General features: G+C 46.6%; 9 non-coding genes across 9 annotated transcripts; 8 read left to right on the top strand and 1 right to left on the bottom strand.

The window, feature by feature from the left end:
* Positions 1-6219: 6219 nt before the first annotated feature.
* trnad-guc (transfer RNA aspartic acid (anticodon GUC)) lies at positions 6220-6291 on the top strand. The gene has a single exon. It is a non-coding gene; the product is annotated as a tRNA-Asp (tRNA).
* A 1672-nt stretch (positions 6292-7963) lies between these two features.
* trnad-guc (transfer RNA aspartic acid (anticodon GUC)) lies at positions 7964-8035 on the top strand. Its single transcript has one exon. It is a non-coding gene; the product is annotated as a tRNA-Asp (tRNA).
* A 4402-nt stretch (positions 8036-12437) lies between these two features.
* trnad-guc (transfer RNA aspartic acid (anticodon GUC)) lies at positions 12438-12509 on the top strand. Its single transcript has one exon. It is a non-coding gene; the product is annotated as a tRNA-Asp (tRNA).
* A 3359-nt stretch (positions 12510-15868) lies between these two features.
* Positions 15869-15940, top strand: trnad-guc (transfer RNA aspartic acid (anticodon GUC)). Its single transcript has one exon. It is a non-coding gene; the product is annotated as a tRNA-Asp (tRNA).
* A 1259-nt stretch (positions 15941-17199) lies between these two features.
* trnad-guc (transfer RNA aspartic acid (anticodon GUC)) lies at positions 17200-17271 on the top strand. Its single transcript has one exon. It is a non-coding gene; the product is annotated as a tRNA-Asp (tRNA).
* A 103-nt stretch (positions 17272-17374) lies between these two features.
* trnae-uuc (transfer RNA glutamic acid (anticodon UUC)) lies at positions 17375-17446 on the bottom strand. The gene has a single exon. It is a non-coding gene; the product is annotated as a tRNA-Glu (tRNA).
* A 1441-nt stretch (positions 17447-18887) lies between these two features.
* Positions 18888-18959, top strand: trnad-guc (transfer RNA aspartic acid (anticodon GUC)). Its single transcript has one exon. It is a non-coding gene; the product is annotated as a tRNA-Asp (tRNA).
* A 3292-nt stretch (positions 18960-22251) lies between these two features.
* trnad-guc (transfer RNA aspartic acid (anticodon GUC)) lies at positions 22252-22323 on the top strand. Its single transcript has one exon. It is a non-coding gene; the product is annotated as a tRNA-Asp (tRNA).
* A 1606-nt stretch (positions 22324-23929) lies between these two features.
* trnad-guc (transfer RNA aspartic acid (anticodon GUC)) lies at positions 23930-24001 on the top strand. The gene has a single exon. It is a non-coding gene; the product is annotated as a tRNA-Asp (tRNA).
* The last annotated feature ends 1023 nt before the right edge of the window (positions 24002-25024 follow it).

Here is a 25024-nt window from a genome sequence, read left to right as displayed (position 1 = left end):
GTTATGTCAGTGCAGTGCCGTCAGTTGGGGGAGAAACGGCAGCATGCACGGCTCCTCGTTAGTATAGTGGACAGTATCTCCCCCTGTCACGCGGAAGACCGGGGTTCGATTCCCCGACGGGGAGAGCTGGTCCTTTTCGTCTTTCGAATGATCCATCCAAAATGTTTGGTTGGAGTCGCAGGTCACAGAAGGAGTTCTGCTTCGACGTCAGCCCGAGCCAAAGGACATGCGTTGGCCGGGAATCGAACCCGGGTCAACTGCTTGGAAGGCAGCTATGCTCACCACTATACCACAAACGCAGGCGGAAGTCAGTAGCTTTATTGACGCACTGTGTTCCTAATAAATGTTGTTCAGTTGCATTGACACAATACTTTTTGTTTAAAGCGCAATAAAAAAAAAAAAAAAAAAAAAAAAAGAGTCCAAACAATGACCCCTGCTACGGGTAGTGTTGCAAGTGTTATGCGACTTCAGCTAATGATGGGTCCATCAGAAATTATTCCATCCAAAAGTTTTGGGTGGAGGCACAGGTCACAGAGGGAGTTCTGCTTCGACGTCAGCCCGAGCCAAAGGACATGCGCACTGCTCTCTCCAACTGCTTGGAAGGCAGCTATGCTCACCACTATACCACCAACGCAGTCAGCAGTCAGCAACTTGCGCCGTCACTAAGAAGGCTCGAAGTGCACGAGTCGCCGATAGGGCTAGAGGAGCAGATGAGATCTTTGTTTGGACCCGTCACTAAAGAGAGCCTTCAAGAATTTGCATCCCGTCACGTACAAGAAAGCGCTGCCTTCCCATCCGGCTAAATAAACACGAAGTGGTCAAACGCAGAGAGTGCCTATAATAACCAAAAGCCCAATCAAGGCAATCTCTTTCTCATGCCTCTATCTGAAAAGTTGGATAAAATCTTATATGAAAAAAAAAGTCTTTTAAAGAAATCCCTTATTCCGAGGTCACCGTAGCCACCAGATCCAGTCTGTATCCGCTTCAGTCACCCGGATCCAGTCCGTATCCAGAGAAGATGGTGGATCAACACCTAGAAAGGACCTCTATGGCCCAGAAACACAGCGGAGACCGTGACAACTAGATGAGCCGCAGATACAAATCCCCTGTAAAGACCACCTGGACAAGACCACAGGAAACAGATGATTCTTCTGCACAGTCTGACATTCCTGCAGCCTGGAGCTGATCTACCTGTTTCGTCTGACAAGGGGAGAACTGTCTCCCCGATTGAGCCTGGTTTCTCACCGGGTTTTTTCTCCATCCTTTCACCGATCGAGTTTTGGTTTCTTGCCTCTGTCGCTTCTGGCAGGCGGAGCTGGGGACACTTCATGTACAGCGATATCGTTGACTTGATTGCAAATTATTGCACAGATACTATTTAAACTGAACTTAGCTGAATGATGTCATCAAAGAGTTCAATAACGAAATGCCTTTAACTGTCATTTTGCTTTTTGACGCACTGTGTTCCTAATAAATGTTGTTCAGTTGCATTGACACAATACTTTTTGTTTAAAGCGCAATTTAAAAAAAAAAAAAAAAAAAAAAAAAGAGTCCAAACAATGACCCCAGCTACGGGTAGTGTTGCAAGTGTTATGCGACTTCAGCTAATGATGGGTCCATCAGAAATTATTCCATCCAAAAGTTTTGGGTGGAGGCACAGGTCACAGAGGGAGTTCTGCTTCGACGTCAGCCCGAGCCAAAGGACATGCGCACTGCTCTCTCCAACTGCTTGGAAGGCAGCTATGCTCACCACTATACCACCAACGCAGTCAGCAGTCAGCAACTTGCGCCGTCACTAAGAAGGCTCGAAGTGCACGAGTCGCCGATAGGGCTAGAGGAGCAGATGAGATCTTTGTTTGGACCCGTCACTAAAGAGAGCCTTCAAGAATTTGCATCCCGTCACGTACAAGAAAGCGCTGCCTTCCCATCCGGCTAAATAAACACGAAGTGGTCAAACGCAGAGAGTGCCTATAATAACCAAAAGCCCAATCAAGGCAATCTCTTTCTCATGCCTCTATCTGAAAAGTTGGATAAAATCTTATATGAAAAAAAAAGTCTTTTAAAGAAATCCCTTATTCCGAGGTCACCGTAGCCACCAGATCCAGTCTGTATCCGCTTCAGTCACCCGGATCCAGTCCGTATCCAGAGAAGATGGTGGATCAACACCTAGAATGGACCTCTATGGCCCAGAAACACAGCGGAGACCGTGACAACTAGATGAGCCGCAGATACAAATCCCCTGTAAAGACCACCTGGACAAGACCACAGGAAACAGATGATTCTTCTGCACAGTCTGACATTCCTGCAGCCTGGAGCTGATCTACCTGTTTCGTCTGACAAGGGGAGAACTGTCTCCCCGATTGAGCCTGGTTTCTCACCGGGTTTTTTCTCCATCCTTTCACCGATCGAGTTTTGGTTTCTTGCCTCTGTCGCTTCTGGCAGGCGGAGCTGGGGACACTTCATGTACAGCGATATCGTTGACTTGATTGCAAATTATTGCACAGATACTATTTAAACTGAACTTAGCTGAATGATGTCATCAAAGAGTTCAATAACGAAATGCCTTTAACTGTCATTTTGCTTTTTGACGCACTGTGTTCCTAATAAATGTTGTTCAGTTGCATTGACACAATACTTTTTGTTTAAAGCGCAATTTAAAAAAAAAAAAAAAAAAAAAAAAAAAGAGTCCAAACAATGACCCCAGCTACGGGTAGTGTTCCAAGTGTTATGCGACTTCAGCTAATGATGGGTCCATCAGAAATTTTACGGTGCTAGGGCTGGGTCTGCGTCAGAAGAAGCCATGCATTGTTTAGTTATGTCAGTGCAGTGCCGTCAGTTGGGGGAGAAACGGCAGCATGCACGGCTCCTCGTTAGTATAGTGGACAGTATCTCCCCCTGTCACGCGGAAGACCGGGGTTCGATTCCCCGACGGGGAGAGCTGGTCCTTTTCGTCTTCCGAATGATCCATCCAAAATGTTTGGTTGGATTCGCAGGTCACAGAAGGAGTTCTGCTTCGACGTCAGCCCGAGCCAAAGGACATGCGTTGGCCGGGAATCGAACCCGGGTCAACTGCTTGGAAGGCAGCTATGCTCACCACTATACCAACAACGCAGGCGGAAGTCAGTAGCTTTATTGACGCACTGTGTTCCTAATAAATGTTGTTCAGTTGCATTGACACAATACTTTTTGTTTAAAGCGCAATTAAAAAAAAAAAAAAAAAAAAAAGAGTCCAAACAATGACCCCTGCTACGGGTAGTGTTGCAAGTGTTATGCGACTTCAGCTAATGATGGGTCCATCCAAAATTATTCCATCCAAAAGTTTTGGGTGGAGGCACAGGTCACAGAGGGAGTTCTGCTTCGACGTCAGCCCGAGCCAAAGGACATGCGCACTGCTCTCTCCAACTGCTTGGAAGGCAGCTATGCTCACCACTATACCACCAACGCAGTCAGCAGTCAGCAACTTGCGCCGTCACTAAGAAGGCTCGAAGTGCACGAGTCGCCGATAGGGCTAGAGGAGCAGATGAGATCTTTGTTTGGACCCGTCACTAAAGAGAGCCTTCAAGAATTTGCATCCCGTCACGTACAAGAAAGCGCTGCCTTCCCATCCGGCTAAATAAACACGAAGTGGTCAAACGCAGAGAGTGCCTATAATAACCAAAAGCCCAATCAAGGCAATCTCTTTCTCATGCCTCTATCTGAAAAGTTGGATAAAATCTTATATGAAAAAAAAAGTCTTTTAAAGAAATCCCTTATTCCGAGGTCACCGTAGCCACCAGATCCAGTCTGTATCCGCTTCAGTCACCCGGATCCAGTCCGTATCCAGAGAAGATGGTGGATCAACACCTAGAAAGGACCTCTATGGCCCAGAAACACAGCGGAGACCGTGACAACTAGATGAGCCGCAGATACAAATCCCTTGTAAAGACCACCTGGACAAGACCACAGGAAACAGATGATTCTTCTGCACAGTCTGACATTCCTGCAGCCTGGAGCTGATCTACTGGTTTCGTCTGACAAGGGGAGAACTGTCTCCCCGACTGAGCCTGGTTTCTCACCGGGTTTTTTCTCCATCCTTTCACCGATCGAGTTTTGGTTTCTTCCCTCTGTCGCTTCTGGCAGGCGGAGCTGGGGACACTTCATGTACAGCGATATCGTTGACTTGATTGCAAATTATTGCACAGATACTATTTAAACTGAACTTAGCTGAATGATGTCATCAAAGAGTTCAATAACGAAATGCCTTTAACTGTCATTTTGCTTTTTGACGCACTGTGTTCCTAATAAATGTTGTTCAGTTGCATTGACACAATACTTTTTGTTTAAAGCGCAATTTAAAAAAAAAAAAAAAAAAAAAAAAAAGAGTCCAAACAATGACCCCAGCTACGGGTAGTGTTCCAAGTGTTATGCGACTTCAGCTAATGATGGGTCCATCAGAAATTTTACGGTGCTAGGGCTGGGTCTGCGTCAGAAGAAGCCATGCATTGTTTAGTTATGTCAGTGCAGTGCCGTCAGTTGGGGGAGAAACGGCAGCATGCACGGCTCCTCGTTAGTATAGTGGACAGTATCTCTGCCTGTCACGCGGAAGACCGGGGTTCGATTCCCCGACGGGGAGAGCTGGTTCTTTTCGTCTTCCGAATGATCCATCCAAAATGTTTGGTTGGATTCGCAGGTCACAGAAGGAGTTCTGCTTCGACGTCAGCCCGAGCCAAAGGACATGCGTTGGCCGGGAATCGAACCCGGGTCAACTGCTTGGAAGGCAGCTATGCTCACCACTATACCAACAACGCAGGCAGAAGTCAGTAGCTTTATTGACGCACTGTGTTCCTAATAAATGTTGTTCAGTTGCATTGACACAATACTTTTTGTTTAAAGCGCAATTAAAAAAAAAAAAAAAAAAAAAAAAAGAGTCCAAACAATGACCCCTGCTACGTGTAGTGTTGCAAGTGTTATGCGACTTCAGCTAATGATGGGTCCATCCGAAATTATTCCATCCAAAAGTTTTGGGTGGAGGCACAGGTCACAGAGGGAGTTCTGCTTCGACGTCAGCCCGAGCCAAAGGACATGCGCACTGCTCTCTCCAACTGCTTGGAAGGCAGCTATGCTCACCACTATACCACCAACGCAGTCAGCAGTCAGCAACTTGCGCCGTCACTAAGAAGGCTCGAAGTGCACGAGTCGCCGATAGGGCTAGAGGAGCAGATGAGATCTTTGTTTGGACCCGTCACTAAAGAGAGCCTTCAAGAATTTGCATCCCGTCACGTACAAGAAAGCGCTGCCTTCCCATCCGGCTAAATAAACACGAAGTGGTCAAACGCAGAGAGTGCCTATAATAACCAAAAGCCCAATCAAGGCAATCTCTTTCTCATGCCTCTATCTGAAAAGTTGGATAAAATCTTATATGAAAAAAAAAGTCTTTTAAAGAAATCCCTTATTCCGAGGTCACCGTAGCCACCAGATCCAGTCTGTATCCGCTTCAGTCACCCGGATCCAGTCCGTATCCAGAGAAGATGGTGGATCAACACCTAGAATGGACCTCTATGGCCCAGAAACACAGCGGAGACCGTGACAACTAGATGAGCCGCAGATACAAATCCCCTGTAAAGACCACCTGGACAAGACCACAGGAAACAGATGATTCTTCTGCACAGTCTGACATTCCTGCAGCCTGGAGCTGATCTACCTGTTTCGTCTGACAAGGGGAGAACTGTCTCCCCGATTGAGCCTGGTTTCTCACCGGGTTTTTTCTCCATCCTTTCACCGATCGAGTTTTGGTTTCTTGCCTCTGTCGCTTCTGGCAGGCGGAGCTGGGGACACTTCATGTACAGCGATATCGTTGACTTGATTGCAAATTATTGCACAGATACTATTTAAACTGAACTTAGCTGAATGATGTCATCAAAGAGTTCAATAACGAAATGCCTTTAACTGTCATTTTGCTTTTTGACGCACTGTGTTCCTAATAAATGTTGTTCAGTTGCATTGACACAATACTTTTTGTTTAAAGCGCAATTAAAAAAAAAAAAAAAAAAAAAAAAAAAGAGTCCAAACAATGACCCCAGCTACGGGTAGTGTTCCAAGTGTTATGCGACTTCAGCTAATGATGGGTCCATCAGAAATTTTACGGTGCTAGGGCTGGGTCTGCGTCAGAAGAAGCCATGCATTGTTTAGTTATGTCAGTGCAGTGCCGTCAGTTGGGGGAGAAACGGCAGCATGCACGGCTCCTCGTTAGTATAGTGGACAGTATCTCCGCCTGTCACGCGGAAGACCGGGGTTCGATTCCCCGACGGGGAGAGCTGGTTCTTTTCGTCTTCCGAATGATCCATCCAAAATGTTTGGTTGGATTCGCAGGTCACAGAAGGAGTTCTGCTTCGACGTCAGCCCGAGCCAAAGGACATGCGTTGGCCGGGAATCGAACCCGGGTCAACTGCTTGGAAGGCAGCTATGCTCACCACTATACCAACAACGCAGGCGGAAGTCAGTAGCTTTATTGACGCACTGTGTTCCTAATAAATGCAATCCACAAGACCACAAACGCAGGCGGAAGTCAGTAGCTTTATTGACGCACTGTGTTCCTAATAAATGTTGTTCAGTTGCATTGACACAATACTTTTTGTTTAAAGCGCAATAAAAAAAAAAAAAAAGAGTCCAAACAATGACCCCTGCTACCGGTAGTGTTGCAAGTGTTATGCGACTTCAGCTAATGATGGGTCCATCCGAAATTATTCCATCCAAAAGTTTTGGGTGGAGGCACAGGTCACAGAGGGAGTTCTGCTTCGACGTCAGCCCGAGCCAAAGGATATGCGTTGGCCGGGAATCGAATCCGTGTCAACTGCTTGGAAGGCAGCTATGCTCACCACTATACCACCAACGCAGTCAGCAGTCAGCAACTTGCGCCGTCACTAAGAAGGCTCGAAGTGCACGAGTCGCCGATAGGGCTAGAGGAGCAGATGAGATCTTTGTTTGGACCCGTCACTAAAGAGAGCCTTCAAGAATTTGCATCCCGTCACGTACAAGAAAGCGCTGCCTTCCCATCCGGCTAAATAAACACGAAGTGGTCAAACGCAGAGAGTGCCTATAATAACCAAAAGCCCAATCAAGGCAATCTCTTTCTCATGCCTCTATCTGAAAAGTTGGATAAAATCTTATATGAAAAAAAAAGTCTTTTAAAGAAATCCCTTATTCCGAGGTCACCGTAGCCACCAGATCCAGTCTGTATCCGCTTCAGTCACCCGGATCCAGTCCGTATCCAGAGAAGATGGTGGATCAACACCTAGAAAGGACCTCTATGGCCCAGAAACACAGCGGAGACCGTGACAACTAGATGAGCCGCAGATACAAATCCCTTGTAAAGACCACCTGGACAAGACCACAGGAAACAGATGATTCTTCTGCACAGTCTGACATTCCTGCAGCCTGGAGCTGATCTACTGGTTTCGTCTGACAAGGGGAGAACTGTCTCCCCGACTGAGCCTGGTTTCTCACCGGGTTTTTTCTCCATCCTTTCACCGATCGAGTTTTGGTTTCTTCCCTCTGTCGCTTCTGGCAGGCGGAGCTGGGGACACTTCATGTACAGCGATATCGTTGACTTGATTGCAAATTATTGCACAGATACTATTTAAACTGAACTTAGCTGAATGATGTCATCAAAGAGTTCAATAACGAAATGCCTTTAACTGTCATTTTGCTTTTTGACGCACTGTGTTCCTAATTAATGTTGTTCAGTTGCATTGACGCAATACTTTCTGTTTAAAGCGCAATTAAAAAAAAAAAAAAAAAAAAAAAGAGTCCAAACAATGACCCCTGCTACGGGTAGTGTTCCAAGTGTTATGCGACTTCAGCTAATGATGGGTCCATCAGAAATTTTACGGTGCTAGGGCTGGGTCTGCGTCAGAAGAAGCCATGCATTGTTTAGTTATGTCAGTGCAGTGCCGTCAGTTCGGGGAGAAACGGCAGCATGCACGGCTCCTCGTTAGTATAGTGGACAGTATCTCCGCCTGTCACGCGGAAGACCGGGGTTCGATTCCCCGACGGGGAGAGCTGGTTCTTTTCGTCTTCCGAATGATCCATCCAAAATGTTTGGTTGGATTCGCAGGTCACAGAAGGAGTTCTGCTTCGACGTCAGCCCGAGCCAAAGGACATGCGTTGGCCGGGAATCGAACCCGGGTCAACTGCTTGGAAGGCAGCTATGCTCACCACTATACCAACAACGCAGGCGGAAGTCAGTAGCTTTATTGACGCACTGTGTTCCTAATAAATGTTGTTCAGTTGCATTGACACAATACTTTTTGTTTAAAGCGCAATTAAAAAAAAAAAAAAAAAAAAAGAGTCCAAACAATGACCCCTGCTACGGGTAGTGTTGCAAGTGTTATGCGACTTCAGCTAATGATGGGTCCATCCGAAATTATTCCATCCAAAAGTTTTGGGTGGAGGCACAGGTCACAGAGGGAGTTCTGCTTCGACGTCAGCCCGAGCCAAAGGACATGCGCACTGCTCTCTCCAACTGCTTGGAAGGCAGCTATGCTCACCACTATACCACCAACGCAGTCAGCAGTCAGCAACTTGCGCCGTCACTAAGAAGGCTCGAAGTGCACGAGTCGCCGATAGGGCTAGAGGAGCAGATGAGATCTTTGTTTGGACCCGTCACTAAAGAGAGCCTTCAAGAATTTGCATCCCGTCACGTACAAGAAAGCGCTGCCTTCCCATCCGGCTAAATAAACACGAAGTGGTCAAACGCAGAGAGTGCCTATAATAACCAAAAGCCCAATCAAGGCAATCTCTTTCTCATGCCTCTATCTGAAAAGTTGGATAAAATCTTATATGAAAAAAAAAGTCTTTTAAAGAAATCCCTTATTCCGAGGTCACCGTAGCCACCAGATCCAGTCTGTATCCGCTTCAGTCACCCGGATCCAGTCCGTATCCAGAGAAGATGGTGGATCAACACCTAGAAAGGACCTCTATGGCCCAGAAACACAGCGGAGACCGTGACAACTAGATGAGCCGCAGATACAAATCCCTTGTAAAGACCACCTGGACAAGACCACAGGAAACAGATGATTCTTCTGCACAGTCTGACATTCCTGCAGCCTGGAGCTGATCTACTGGTTTCGTCTGACAAGGGGAGAACTGTCTCCCCGACTGAGCCTGGTTTCTCACCGGGTTTTTTCTCCATCCTTTCACCGATCGAGTTTTGGTTTCTTCCCTCTGTCGCTTCTGGCAGGCGGAGCTGGGGACACTTCATGTACAGCGATATCGTTGACTTGATTGCAAATTATTGCACAGATACTATTTAAACTGAACTTAGCTGAATGATGTCATCAAAGAGTTCAATAACGAAATGCCTTTAACTGTCATTTTGCTTTTTGACGCACTGTGTTCCTAATTAATGTTGTTCAGTTGCATTGACGCAATACTTTCTGTTTAAAGCGCAATTTAAAAAAAAAAAAAAAAAAAAAAGAGTCCAAACAATGACCCCTGCTACGGGTAGTGTTCCAAGTGTTATGCGACTTCAGCTAATGATGGGTCCATCAGAAATTTTACGGTGCTAGGGCTGGGTCTGCGTCAGAAGAAGACATGCATTGTTTAGTTATGTCAGTGCAGTGCCGTCAGTTGGGGGAGAAACGGCAGCATGCACGGCTCCTCGTTAGTATAGTGGACAGTATCTCCCCCTGTCACGCGGAAGACCGGGGTTCGATTCCCCGACGGGGAGAGCTGGTCCTTTTCGTCTTTCGAATGATCCATCCAAAATGTTTGGTTGGAGTCGCAGGTCACAGAAGGAGTTCTGCTTCGACGTCAGCCCGAGCCAAAGGACATGCGTTGGCCGGGAATCGAACCCGGGTCAACTGCTTGGAAGGCAGCTATGCTCACCACTATACCACAAACGCAGGCGGAAGTCAGTAGCTTTATTGACGCACTGTGTTCCTAATAAATGTTGTTCAGTTGCATTGACACAATACTTTTTGTTTAAAGCGCAATAAAAAAAAAAAAAAAAAAAAAAAAAGAGTCCAAACAATGACCCCTGCTACGGGTAGTGTTGCAAGTGTTATGCGACTTCAGCTAATGATGGGTCCATCCGAAATTATTCCATCCAAAAGTTTTGGGTGGAGGCACAGGTCACAGAGGGAGTTCTGCTTCGACGTCAGCCCGAGCCAAAGGACATGCGCACTGCTCTCTCCAACTGCTTGGAAGGCAGCTATGCTCACCACTATACCACCAACGCAGTCAGCAGTCAGCAACTTGCGCCGTCACTAAGAAGGCTCGAAGTGCACGAGTCGCCGATAGGGCTAGAGGAGCAGATGAGATCTTTGTTTGGACCCGTCACTAAAGAGAGCCTTCAAGAATTTGCATCCCGTCACGTACAAGAAAGCGCTGCCTTCCCATCCGGCTAAATAAACACGAAGTGGTCAAACGCAGAGAGTGCCTATAATAACCAAAAGCCCAATCAAGGCAATCTCTTTCTCATGCCTCTATCTGAAAAGTTGGATAAAATCTTATATGAAAAAAAAAGTCTTTTAAAGAAATCCCTTATTCCGAGGTCACCGTAGCCACCAGATCCAGTCTGTATCCGCTTCAGTCACCCGGATCCAGTCCGTATCCAGAGAAGATGGTGGATCAACACCTAGAAAGGACCTCTATGGCCCAGAAACACAGCGGAGACCGTGACAACTAGATGAGCCGCAGATACAAATCCCCTGTAAAGACCACCTGGACAAGACCACAGGAAACAGATGATTCTTCTGCACAGTCTGACATTCCTGCAGCCTGGAGCTGATCTACCTGTTTCGTCTGACAAGGGGAGAACTGTCTCCCCGATTGAGCCTGGTTTCTCACCGGGTTTTTTCTCCATCCTTTCACCGATCGAGTTTTGGTTTCTTGCCTCTGTCGCTTCTGGCAGGCAGAGCTGGGGACACTTCATGTACAGCGATATCGTTGACTTGATTGCAAATTATTGCACAGATACTATTTAAACTGAACTTAGCTGAATGATGTCATCAAAGAGTTCAATAACGAAATGCCTTTAACTGTCATTTTGCTTTTTGACGCACTGTGTTCCTAATAAATGTTGTTCAGTTGCATTGACACAATACTTTTTGTTTAAAGCGCAATTTAAAAAAAAAAAAAAAAAAAAAAAAAAGAGTCCAAACAATGACCCCAGCTACGGGTAGTGTTGCAAGTGTTATGCGACTTCAGCTAATGATGGGTCCATCAGAAATTATTCCATCCAAAAGTTTTGGGTGGAGGCACAGGTCACAGAGGGAGTTCTGCTTCGACGTCAGCCCGAGCCAAAGGACATGCGCACTGCTCTCTCCAACTGCTTGGAAGGCAGCTATGCTCACCACTATACCACCAACGCAGTCAGCAGTCAGCAACTTGCGCCGTCACTAAGAAGGCTCGAAGTGCACGAGTCGCCGATAGGGCTAGAGGAGCAGATGAGATCTTTGTTTGGACCCGTCACTAAAGAGAGCCTTCAAGAATTTGCATCCCGTCACGTACAAGAAAGCGCTGCCTTCCCATCCGGCTAAATAAACACGAAGTGGTCAAACGCAGAGAGTGCCTATAATAACCAAAAGCCCAATCAAGGCAATCTCTTTCTCATGCCTCTATCTGAAAAGTTGGATAAAATCTTATATGAAAAAAAAAGTCTTTTAAAGAAATCCCTTATTCCGAGGTCACCGTAGCCACCAGATCCAGTCTGTATCCGCTTCAGTCACCCGGATCCAGTCCGTATCCAGAGAAGATGGTGGATCAACACCTAGAATGGACCTCTATGGCCCAGAAACACAGCGGAGACCGTGACAACTAGATGAGCCGCAGATACAAATCCCCTGTAAAGACCACCTGGACAAGACCACAGGAAACAGATGATTCTTCTGCACAGTCTGACATTCCTGCAGCCTGGAGCTGATCTACCTGTTTCGTCTGACAAGGGGAGAACTGTCTCCCCGATTGAGCCTGGTTTCTCACCGGGTTTTTTCTCCATCCTTTCACCGATCGAGTTTTGGTTTCTTGCCTCTGTCGCTTCTGGCAGGCGGAGCTGGGGACACTTCATGTACAGCGATATCGTTGACTTGATTGCAAATTATTGCACAGATACTATTTAAACTGAACTTAGCTGAATGATGTCATCAAAGAGTTCAATAACGAAATGCCTTTAACTGTCATTTTGCTTTTTGACGCACTGTGTTCCTAATAAATGTTGTTCAGTTGCATTGACACAATACTTTTTGTTTAAAGCGCAATTAAAAAAAAAAAAAAAAAAGAGTCCAAACAATGACCCCAGCTACAGGTAGTGTTCCAAGTGTTATGCGACTTCAGCTAATGATGGGTCCATCAGAAATTTTACGGTGCTAGGGCTGGGTCTGCGTCAGAAGAAGCCATGCATTGTTTAGTTATGTCAGTGCAGTGCCGTCAGTTGGGGGAGAAACGGCAGCATGCACGGCTCCTCGTTAGTATAGTGGACAGTATCTCCGCCTGTCACGCGGAAGACCGGGGTTCGATTCCCCGACGGGGAGAGCTGGTTCTTTTCGTCTTCCGAATGATCCATCCAAAATGTTTGGTTGGATTCGCAGGTCACAGAAGGAGTTCTGCTTCGACGTCAGCCCGAGCCAAAGGACATGCGTTGGCCGGGAATCGAACCCGGGTCAACTGCTTGGAAGGCAGCTATGCTCACCACTATACCAACAACGCAGGCGGAAGTCAGTAGCTTTATTGACGCACTGTGTTCCTAATAAATGCAATCCACAAGACCACAAACGCAGGCGGAAGTCAGTAGCTTTATTGACGCACTGTGTTCCTAATAAATGTTGTTCAGTTGCATTGACACAATACTTTTTGTTTAAAGCGCAATAAAAAAAAAAAAAAAAAAAAAAAAAGAGTCCAAACAATGACCCCTGCTACCGGTAGTGTTGCAAGTGTTATGCGACTTCAGCTAATGATGGGTCCATCCGAAATTATTCCATCCAAAAGTTTTGGGTGGAGGCACAGGTCACAGAGGGAGTTCTGCTTCGACGTCAGCCCGAGCCAAAGGATATGCGTTGGCCGGGAATCGAATCCGTGTCAACTGCTTGGAAGGCAGCTATGCTCACCACTATACCACCAACGCAGTCAGCAGTCAGCAACTTGCGCCGTCACTAAGAAGGCTCGAAGTGCACGAGTCGCCGATAGGGCTAGAGGAGCAGATGAGATCTTTGTTTGGACCCGTCACTAAAGAGAGCCTTCAAGAATTTGCATCCCGTCACGTACAAGAAAGCGCTGCCTTCCCATCCGGCTAAATAAACACGAAGTGGTCAAACGCAGAGAGTGCCTATAATAACCAAAAGCCCAATCAAGGCAATCTCTTTCTCATGCCTCTATCTGAAAAGTTGGATAAAATCTTATATGAAAAAAAAAGTCTTTTAAAGAAATCCCTTATTCCGAGGTCACCGTAGCCACCAGATCCAGTCTGTATCCGCTTCAGTCACCCGGATCCAGTCCGTATCCAGAGAAGATGGTGGATCAACACCTAGAAAGGACCTCTATGGCCCAGAAACACAGCGGAGACCGTGACAACTAGATGAGCCGCAGATACAAATCCCTTGTAAAGACCACCTGGACAAGACCACAGGAAACAGATGATTCTTCTGCACAGTCTGACATTCCTGCAGCCTGGAGCTGATCTACTGGTTTCGTCTGACAAGGGGAGAACTGTCTCCCCGACTGAGCCTGGTTTCTCACCGGGTTTTTTCTCCATCCTTTCACCGATCGAGTTTTGGTTTCTTCCCTCTGTCGCTTCTGGCAGGCGGAGCTGGGGACACTTCATGTACAGCGATATCGTTGACTTGATTGCAAATTATTGCACAGATACTATTTAAACTGAACTTAGCTGAATGATGTCATCAAAGAGTTCAATAACGAAATGCCTTTAACTGTCATTTTGCTTTTTGACGCACTGTGTTCCTAATTAATGTTGTTCAGTTGCATTGACGCAATACTTTCTGTTTAAAGCGCAATTAAAAAAAAAAAAAAAAAAAAAAAGAGTCCAAACAATGACCCCTGCTACGGGTAGTGTTCCAAGTGTTATGCGACTTCAGCTAATGATGGGTCCATCAGAAATTTTACGGTGCTAGGGCTGGGTCTGCGTCAGAAGAAGCCATGCATTGTTTAGTTATGTCAGTGCAGTGCCGTCAGTTGGGGGAGAAACGGCAGCATGCACGGCTCCTCGTTAGTATAGTGGACAGTATCTCCCCCTGTCACGCGGAAGACCGGGGTTCGATTCCCCGACGGGGAGAGCTGGTCCTTTTCGTCTTTCGAATGATCCATCCAAAATGTTTGGTTGGAGTCGCAGGTCACAGAAGGAGTTCTGCTTCGACGTCAGCCCGAGCCAAAGGACATGCGTTGGCCGGGAATCGAACCCGGGTCAACTGCTTGGAAGGCAGCTATGCTCACCACTATACCACAAACGCAGGCGGAAGTCAGTAGCTTTATTGACGCACTGTGTTCCTAATAAATGTTGTTCAGTTGCATTGACACAATACTTTTTGTTTAAAGCGCAATAAAAAAAAAAAAAAAAAAAAAAAAAGAGTCCAAACAATGACCCCTGCTACGGGTAGTGTTGCAAGTGTTATGCGACTTCAGCTAATGATGGGTCCATCCGAAATTATTCCATCCAAAAGTTTTGGGTGGAGGCACAGGTCACAGAGGGAGTTCTGCTTCGACGTCAGCCCGAGCCAAAGGACATGCGCACTGCTCTCTCCAACTGCTTGGAAGGCAGCTATGCTCACCACTATACCACCAACGCAGTCAGCAGTCAGCAACTTGCGCCGTCACTAAGAAGGCTCGAAGTGCACGAGTCGCCGATAGGGCTAGAGGAGCAGATGAGATCTTTGTTTGGACCCGTCACTAAAGAGAGCCTTCAAGAATTTGCATCCCGTCACGTACAAGAAAGCGCTGCCTTCCCATCCGGCTAAATAAACACGAAGTGGTCAAACGCAGAGAGTGCCTATAATAACCAAAAGCCCAATCAAGGCAATCTCTTTCTCATGCCTCTATCTGAAAAGTTGGATAAAATCTTATATGAAAAAAAAAGTCTTTTAAAGAAATCCCTTATTCCGAGGTCACCGTAGCCACCAGATCCAGTCTGTATCCGCTTCAGTCACCCGGATCCAGTCCGTATCCAGAGAAGATGGTGGATCAACACCTAGAAAGGACCTCTATGGCCCAGAAACACAGCGGAGACCGTGACAACTAGATGAGCCGCAGATACAAATCCCCTGTAAAGACCACCTGGACAAGACCACAGGAAACAGATGATTCTTCTGCACAGTCTGACATTCCTGCAGCCTGGAGCTGATCTACCTGTTTCGTCTGACAAGGGGAGAACTGTCTCCCCGATTGAGCCTGGTTTCTCACCGGGTTTTTTCTCCATCCTTTCACCGATCGAGTTTTGGTTTCTTGCCTCTGTCGCTTCTGGCAGGCGGAGCTGGGGACACTTCATGTACAGCGATATCGTTGACTTGATTGCAAATTATTGCACAGATACTATTTAAACTGAACTTAGCTGAATGATGTCATCAAAGAGTTCAATAACGAAATGCCTTTAACTGTCATTTTGCTTTTTGACGCACTGTGTTCCTAATAAATGTTGTTCAGTTGCATTGACACAATACTTTTTGTTTAAAGCGCAATTTAAAAAAAAAAAAAAAAAAAAAAAAAGAGTCCAAACAATGACCCCAGCTACGGGTAGTGTTCCAAGTGTTATGCGACTTCAGCTAATGATGGGTCCATCAGAAATTTTACGGTGCTAGGGCTGGGTCTGCGTCAGAAGAAGCCATGCATTGTTTAGTTATGTCAGTGCAGTGCCGTCAGTTGGGGGAGAAACGGCAGCATGCACGGCTCCTCGTTAGTATAGTGGACAGTATCTCCGCCTGTCACGCGGAAGACCGGGGTTCGATTCCCCGACGGGGAGAGCTGGTTCTTTTCGTCTTCCGAAATTATTCCATCCAAAAGTTTTGGGTGGAGGCACAGGTCACAGAGGGAGTTCTGCTTCGACGTCAGCCCGAGCCAAAGGACATGCGCACTGCTCTCTCCAACTGCTTGGAAGGCAGCTATGCTCACCACTATACCACCAACGCAGTCAGCAGTCAGCAACTTGCGCCGTCACTAAGAAGGCTCGAAGTGCACGAGTCGCCGATAGGGCTAGAGGAGCAGATGAGATCTTTGTTTGGACCCGTCACTAAAGAGAGCCTTCAAGAATTTGCATCCCGTCACGTACAAGAAAGCGCTGCCTTCCCATCCGGCTAAATAAACACGAAGTGGTCAAACGCAGAGAGTGCCTATAATAACCAAAAGCCCAATCAAGGCAATCTCTTTCTCATGCCTCTATCTGAAAAGTTGGATAAAATCTTATATGAAAAAAAAAGTCTTTTAAAGAAATCCCTTATTCCGAGGTCACCGTAGCCACCAGATCCAGTCTGTATCCGCTTCAGTCACCCGGATCCAGTCCGTATCCATAGAAGATGGTGGATCAACACCTAGAAAGGACCTCTATGGCCCAGAAACACAGCGGAGACCGTGACAACTAGATGAGCCGCAGATACAAATCCCTTGTAAAGACCACCTGGACAAGACCACAGGAAACAGATGATTCTTCTGCACAGTCTGACATTCCTGCAGCCTGGAGCTGATCTACTGGTTTCGTCTGACAAGGGGAGAACTGTCTCCCCGACTGAGCCTGGTTTCTCACCGGGTTTTTTCTCCATCCTTTCACCGATCGAGTTTTGGTTTCTTCCCTCTGTCGCTTCTGGCAGGCGGAGCTGGGGACACTTCATGTACAGCGATATCGTTGACTTGATTGCAAATTATTGCACAGATACTATTTAAACTGAACTTAGCTGAATGATGTCATCAAAGAGTTCAATAACGAAATGCCTTTAACTGTCATTTTGCTTTTTGACGCACTGTGTTCCTAATTAATGTTGTTCAGTTGCATTGACGCAATACTTTCTGTTTAAAGCGCAATTTAAAAAAAAAAAAAAAAAAAAAAAGAGTCCAAACAATGACCCCTGCTACGGGTAGTGTTCCAAGTGTTATGCGACTTCAGCTAATGATGGGTCCATCAGAAATTTTACGGTGCTAGGGCTGGGTCTGCGTCAGAAGAAGCCATGCATTGTTTAGTTATGTCAGTGCAGTGCCGTCAGTTGGGGGAGAAACGGCAGCATGCACGGCTCCTCGTTAGTATAGTGGACAGTATCTCCGCCTGTCACGCGGAAGACCGGGGTTCGATTCCCCGACGGGGAGAGCTGGTTCTTTTCGTCTTCCGAATGATCCATCCAAAATGTTTGGTTGGAGTCGCAGGTCACAGAAGGAGTTCTGCTTCGACGTCAGCCCGAGCCAAAGGACATGCGTTGGCCGGGAATCGAACCCGGGTCAACTGCTTGAAAGGCAGCTATGCTCACCACTATACCACCAACGCAGGCGGAAGTCAGTAGCTTTATTGACGCACTGTGTTCCTAATAAATGTTGTTCAGTTGCATTGACACAATACTTTTTGTTTAAAGCGCAATAAAAAAAAAAAAAAAAAAAAAAAAGAGTCCAAACAATGACCCCTGCTACCGGTAGTGTTGCAAGTGTTATGCGACTTCAGCTAATGATGGGTCCATCCGAAATTATTCCATCCAAAAGTTTTGGGTGGAGGCACAGGTCACAGAGGGAGTTCTGCTTCGACGTCAGCCCGAGCCAAAGGATATGCGTTGGCCGGGAATCGAATCCGTGTCAACTGCTTGGAAGGCAGCTATGCTCACCACTATACCACCAACGCAGTCAGCAGTCAGCAACTTGCGCCGTCACTAAGAAGGCTCGAAGTGCACGAGTCGCCGATAGGGCTAGAGGAGCAGATGAGATCTTTGTTTGGACCCGTCACTAAAGAGAGCCTTCAAGAATTTGCATCCCGTCACGTACAAGAAAGCGCTGCCTTCCCATCCGGCTAAATAAACACGAAGTGGTCAAACGCAGAGAGTGCCTATAATAACCAAAAGCCCAATCAAGGCAATCTCTTTCTCATGCCTCTATCTGAAAAGTTGGATAAAATCTTATATGAAAAAAAAAGTCTTTTAAAGAAATCCCTTATTCCGAGGTCACCGTAGCCACCAGATCCAGTCTGTATCCGCTTCAGTCACCCGGATCCAGTCCGTATCCAGAGAAGATGGTGGATCAACACCTAGAAAGGACCTCTATGGCCCAGAAACACAGCGGAGACCGTGACAACTAGATGAGCCGCAGATACAAATCCCTTGTAAAGACCACCTGGACAAGACCACAGGAAACAGATGATTCTTCTGCACAGTCTGACATTCCTGCAGCCTGGAGCTGATCTACCTGTTTCGTCTGACAAGGGGAGAACTGTCTCCCCGATTGAGCCTGGTTTCTCACCGGGTTTTTTCTCCATCCTTTCACCGATCGAGTTTTGGTTTCTTGCCTCTGTCGCTTCTGGCAGGCGGAGCTGGGGACACTTCATGTACAGCGATATCGTTGACTTGATTGCAAATTATTGCACAGATACTATTTAAACTGAACTTAGCTGAATGATGTCATCAAAGAGTTCAATAACGAAATGCCTTTAACTGTCATTTTGCTTTTTGACGCACTGTGTTCCTAATAAATGTTGTTCAGTTGCATTGACACAATACTTTTTGTTTAAAGTGCAATTTAAAAAAAAAAAAAAAAAAAAAAAAAAGAGTCCAAACAATGACCCCAGCTACGGGTAGTGTTCCAAGTGTTATGCGACTTCAGCTAATGATGGGTCCATCAGAAATTTTACGGTGCTAGGGCTGGGTCTGCGTCAGAAGAAGCCATGCATTGTTTAGTTATGTCAGTGCAGTGCCGTCAGTTGGGGGAGAAACGGCAGCATGCACGGCTCCTCGTTAGTATAGTGGACAGTATCTCCGCCTGTCACGCGGAAGACCGGGGTTCGATTCCCCGACGGGGAGAGCTGGTTCTTTTCGTCTTCCGAATGATCCATCCAAAATGTTTGGTTGGATTCGCAGGTCACAGAAGGAGTTCTGCTTCGACGTCAGCCCGAGCCAAAGGACATGCGTTGGCCGGGAATCGAACCCGGGTCAACTGCTTGGAAGGCAGCTATGCTCACCACTATACCAACAACGCAGGCGGAAGTCAGTAGCTTTATTGACGCACTGTGTTCCTAATAAATGTTGTTCAGTTGCATTGACACAATACTTTTTGTTTAAAGCGCAATAAAAAAAAAAAAAAAAAAAAAAAAAAGAGTCCAAACAATGACCCCTGCTACGGGTAGTGTTGTAAGTGTTATGCGACTTCAGCTAATGATGGGTCCATCCGAAATTATTCCATCCAAAAGTTTTGGGTGGAGGCACAGGTCACAGAGGGAGTTCTGCTTCGACGTCAGCCCGAGCCAAAGGTTATGCGTTGGCCGGGAATCGAATCCGTGTCAACTGCTTGGAAGGCAGCTATGCTCACCACTATACCACCAACGCAGTCAGCAGTCAGCAACTTGCGCCGTCACTAAGAAGGCTCGAAGTGCACGAGTCGCCGATAGGGCTAGAGGAGCAGATGAGATCTTTGTTTGGACCCGTCACTAAAGAGAGCCTTCAAGAATTTGCATCCCGTCACGTACAAGAAAGCGCTGCCTTCCCATCCGGCTAAATAAACACGAAGTGGTCAAACGCAGAGAGTGCCTATAATAACCAAAAGCCCAATCAAGGCAATCTCTTTCTCATGCCTCTATCTGAAAAGTTGGATAAAATCTTATATGAAAAAAAAAGTCTTTTAAAGAAATCCCTTATTCCGAGGTCACCGTAGCCACCAGATCCAGTCTGTATCCGCTTCAGTCACCCGGATCCAGTCCGTATCCAGAGAAGATGGTGGATCAACACCTAGAAAGGACCTCTATGGCCCAGAAACACAGCGGAGACCGTGACAACTAGATGAGCCGCAGATACAAATCCCTTGTAAAGACCACCTGGACAAGACCACAGGAAACAGATGATTCTTCTGCACAGTCTGACATTCCTGCAGCCTGGAGCTGATCTACTGGTTTCGTCTGACAAGGGGAGAACTGTCTCCCCGACTGAGCCTGGTTTCTCACCGGGTTTTTTCTCCATCCTTTCACCGATCGAGTTTTGGTTTCTTCCCTCTGTCGCTTCTGGCAGGCGGAGCTGGGGACACTTCATGTACAGCGATATATCGTTGACTTGATTGCAAATTATTGCACAGATACTATTTAAACTGAACTTAGCTGAATGATGTCATCAAAGAGTTCAATAACGAAATGCCTTTAACTGTCATTTTGCTTTTTGACGCACTGTGTTCCTAATTAATGTTGTTCAGTTGCATTGACGCAATACTTTCTGTTTAAAGCGCAATTTAAAAAAAAAAAAAAAAAAAAAAGAGTCCAAACAATGACCCCTGCTACGGGTAGTGTTCCAAGTGTTATGCGACTTCAGCTAATGATGGGTCCATCAGAAATTTTACGGTGCTAGGGCTGGGTCTGCGTCAGAAGAAGCCATGCATTGTTTAGTTATGTCAGTGCAGTGCCGTCAGTTGGGGGAGAAACGGCAGCATGCACGGCTCCTCGTTAGTATAGTGGACAGTATCTCCCCCTGTCACGCGGAAGACCGGGGTTCGATTCCCCGACGGGGAGAGCTGGTCCTTTTCGTCTTCCGAATGATCCATCCAAAATGTTTGGTTGGAGTCGCAGGTCACAGAAGGAGTTCTGCTTCGACGTCAGCCCGAGCCAAAGGACATGCGTTGGCCGGGAATCGAACCCGGGTCAACTGCTTGGAAGGCAGCTATGCTCACCACTATACCACAAACGCAGGCGGAAGTCAGTAGCTTTATTGACGCACTGTGTTCCTAATAAATGTTGTTCAGTTGCATTGACACAATACTTTTTGTTTAAAGCGCAATAAAAAAAAAAAAAAAAAAAAAAAAGAGTCCAAACAATGACCCCTGCTACCGGTAGTGTTGCAAGTGTTATGCGACTTCAGCTAATGATGGGTCCATCCGAAATTATTCCATCCAAAAGTTTTGGGTGGAGGCACAGGTCACAGAGGGAGTTCTGCTTCGACGTCAGCCCGAGCCAAAGGACATGCGCACTGCTCTCTCCAACTGCTTGGAAGGCAGCTATGCTCACCACTATACCACCAACGCAGTCAGCAGTCAGCAACTTGCGCCGTCACTAAGAAGGCTCGAAGTGCACGAGTCGCCGATAGGGCTAGAGGAGCAGATGAGATCTTTGTTTGGACCCGTCACTAAAGAGAGCCTTCAAGAATTTGCATCCCGTCACGTACAAGAAAGCGCTGCCTTCCCATCCGGCTAAATAAACACGAAGTGGTCAAACGCAGAGAGTGCCTATAATAACCAAAAGCCCAATCAAGGCAATCTCTTTCTCATGCCTCTATCTGAAAAGTTGGATAAAATCTTATATGAAAAAAAAAGTCTTTTAAAGAAATCCCTTATTCCGAGGTCACCGTAGCCACCAGATCCAGTCTGTATCCGCTTCAGTCACCCGGATCCAGTCCGTATCCAGAGAAGATGGTGGATCAACACCTAGAAAGGACCTCTATGGCCCAGAAACACAGCGGAGACCGTGACAACTAGATGAGCCGCAGATACAAATCCCCTGTAAAGACCACCTGGACAAGACCACAGGAAACAGATGATTCTTCTGCACAGTCTGACATTCCTGCAGCCTGGAGCTGATCTACCTGTTTCGTCTGACAAGGGGAGAACTGTCTCCCCGATTGAGCCTGGTTTCTCACCGGGTTTTTTCTCCATCCTTTCACCGATCGAGTTTTGGTTTCTTGCCTCTGTCGCTTCTGGCAGGCGGAGCTGGGGACACTTCATGTACAGCGATATCGTTGACTTGATTGCAAATTATTGCACAGATACTATTTAAACTGAACTTAGCTGAATGATGTCATCAAAGAGTTCAATAACGAAATGCCTTTAACTGTCATTTTGCTTTTTGACGCACTGTGTTCCTAATAAATGTTGTTCAGTTGCATTGACACAATACTTTTTGTTTAAAGTGCAATTTAAAAAAAAAAAAAAAAAAAAAAAAAGATTCCAAACAATGACCCCAGCTACGGGTAGTGTTCCAAGTGTTATGCGACTTCAGCTAATGATGGGTCCATCAGAAATTTTACGGTGCTAGGGCTGGGTCTGCGTCAGAAGAAGCCATGCATTGTTTAGTTATGTCAGTGCAGTGCCGTCAGTTGGGGGAGAAACGGCAGCATGCACGGCTCCTCGTTAGTATAGTGGACAGTATCTCCGCCTGTCACGCGGAAGACCGGGGTTCGATTCCCCGACGGGGAGAGCTGGTTCTTTTCGTCTTCCGAATGATCCATCCAAAATGTTTGGTTGGATTCGCAGGTCACAGAAGGAGTTCTGCTTCGACGTCAGCCCGAGCCAAAGGACATGCGTTGGCCGGGAATCGAACCCGGGTCAACTGCTTGGAAGGCAGCTATGCTCACCACTATACCAACAACGCAGGCGGAAGTCAGTAGCTTTATTGACGCACTGTGTTCCTAATAAATGTTGTTCAGTTGCATTGACACAATACTTTTTGTTTAAAGCGCAATAAAAAAAAAAAAAAAAAAAAAAAAAAGAGTCCAAACAATGACCCCTGCTACGGGTAGTGTTGTAAGTGTTATGCGACTTCAGCTAATGATGGGTCCATCCGAAATTATTCCATCCAAAAGTTTTGGGTGGAGGCACAGGTCACAGAGGGAGTTCTGCTTCGACGTCAGCCCGAGCCAAAGGACATGCGCACTGCTCTCTCCAACTGCTTGGAAGGCAGCTATGCTCACCACTATACCACCAACGCAGTCAGCAGTCAGCAACTTGCGCCGTCACTAAGAAGGCTCGAAGTGCACGAGTCGCCGATAGGGCTAGAGGAGCAGATGAGATCTTTGTTTGGACCCGTCACTAAAGGGAGCCTTCAAGAATTTGCATCCCGTCACGTACAAGAAAGCGCTGCCTTCCCATCCGGCTAAATAAACACGAAGTGGTCAAACGCAGAGAGTGCCTATAATAACCAAAAGCCCAATCAAGGCAATCTCTTTCTCATGCCTCTATCTGAAAAGTTGGATAAAATCTTATATGAAAAAAAAAGTCTTTTAAAGAAATCCCTTATTCCGAGGTCACCGTAGCCACCAGATCCAGTCTGTATCCGCTTCAGTCACCCGGATCCAGTCCGTATCCAGAGAAGATGGTGGATCAACACCTAGAAAGGACCTCTATGGCCCAGAAACACAGCGGAGACCGTGACAACTAGATGAGCCGCAGATACAAATCACCTGTAAAGACCACCTGGACAAGACCACAGGAAACAGATGATTCTTCTGCACAGTCTGACATTCCTGCAGCCTGGAGCTGATCTACCTGTTTCGTCTGACAAGGGGAGAACTGTCTCCCCGATTGAGCCTGGTTTCTCACCGGGTTTTTTCTCCATCCTTTCACCGATCGAGTTTTGGTTTCTTGCCTCTGTCGCTTCTGGCAGGCGGAGCTGGGGACACTTCATGTACAGCGATATCGTTGACTTGATTGCAAATTATTGCACAGATACTATTTAAACTGAACTTAGCTGAATGATGTCATCAAAGAGTTCAATAACGAAATGCCTTTAACTGTCATTTTGCTTTTTGACGCACTGTGTTCCTAATAAATGTTGTTCAGTTGCATTGACACAATACTTTTTGTTTAAAGCGCAATTTAAAAAAAAAAAAAAAAAAAAAAAAAGAGTCCAAACAATGACCCCAGCTACGGGTAGTGTTCCAAGTGTTATGCGACTTCAGCTAATGATGGGTCCATCAGAAATTTTACGGTGCTCGGGCTGGGTCTGCGTCAGAAGAAGCCATGCATTGTTTAGTTATGTCAGTGCAGTGCCGTCAGTTGGGGGAGAAACGGCAGCATGCACGGCTCCTCGTTAGTATAGTGGACAGTATCTCCGCCTGTCACGCGGAAGACCGGGGTTCGATTCCCCGACGGGGAGAGCTGGTTCTTTTCGTCTTCCGAATGATCCATCCAAAATGTTTGGTTGGATTCGCAGGTCACAGAAGGAGTTCTGCTTCGACGTCAGCCCGAGCCAAAGGACATGCGTTGGCCGGGAATCGAACCCGGGTCAACTGCTTGGAAGGCAGCTATGCTCACCACTATACCAACAACGCAGGCGGAAGTCAGTAGCTTTATTGACGCACTGTGTTCCTAATAAATGTTGTTCAGTTGCATTGACACAATACTTTTTGTTTAAAGCGCAATTAAAAAAAAAAAAAAAAAAAAAAAAGAGTCCAAACAATGACCCCTGCTACGGGTAGTGTTGCAAGTGTTATGCGACTTCAGCTAATGATGGGTCCATCCGAAATTATTCCATCCAAAAGTTTTGGGTGGAGGCACAGGTCACAGAGGGAGTTCTGCTTCGACGTCAGCCCGAGCCAAAGGATATGCGTTGGCCGGGAATCGAATCCGTGTCAACTGCTTGGAAGGCAGCTATGCTCACCACTATACCACCAACGCAGTCAGCAGTCAGCAACTTGCGCCGTCACTAAGAAGGCTCGAAGTGCACGAGTCGCCGATAGGGCTAGAGGAGCAGATGAGATCTTTGTTTGGACCCGTCACTAAAGAGAGCCTTCAAGAATTTGCATCCCGTCACGTACAAGAAAGCGCTGCCTTCCCATCCGGCTAAATAAACACGAAGTGGTCAAACGCAGAGAGTGCCTATAATAACCAAAAGCCCAATCAAGGCAATCTCTTTCTCATGCCTCTATCTGAAAAGTTGGATAAAATCTTATATGAAAAAAAAAGTCTTTTAAAGAAATCCCTTATTCCGAGGTCACCGTAGCCACCAGATCCAGTCTGTATCCGCTTCAGTCACCCGGATCCAGTCCGTATCCAGAGAAGATGGTGGATCAACACCTAGAAAGGACCTCTATGGCCCAGAAACACAGCGGAGACCGTGACAACTAGATGAGCCGCAGATACAAATTCCTTGTAAAGACCACCTGGACAAGACCACAGG

Source organism: Carassius gibelio, chromosome B19 (genome assembly GCF_023724105.1).
Source record: "Carassius gibelio isolate Cgi1373 ecotype wild population from Czech Republic chromosome B19, carGib1.2-hapl.c, whole genome shotgun sequence".
Classification (NCBI taxonomy): domain Eukaryota; kingdom Metazoa; phylum Chordata; class Actinopteri; order Cypriniformes; family Cyprinidae; genus Carassius; species Carassius gibelio.
Note: the sequence above shows the minus strand (reverse complement) of the source record. Positions and strands in the feature narration are given on the sequence as shown.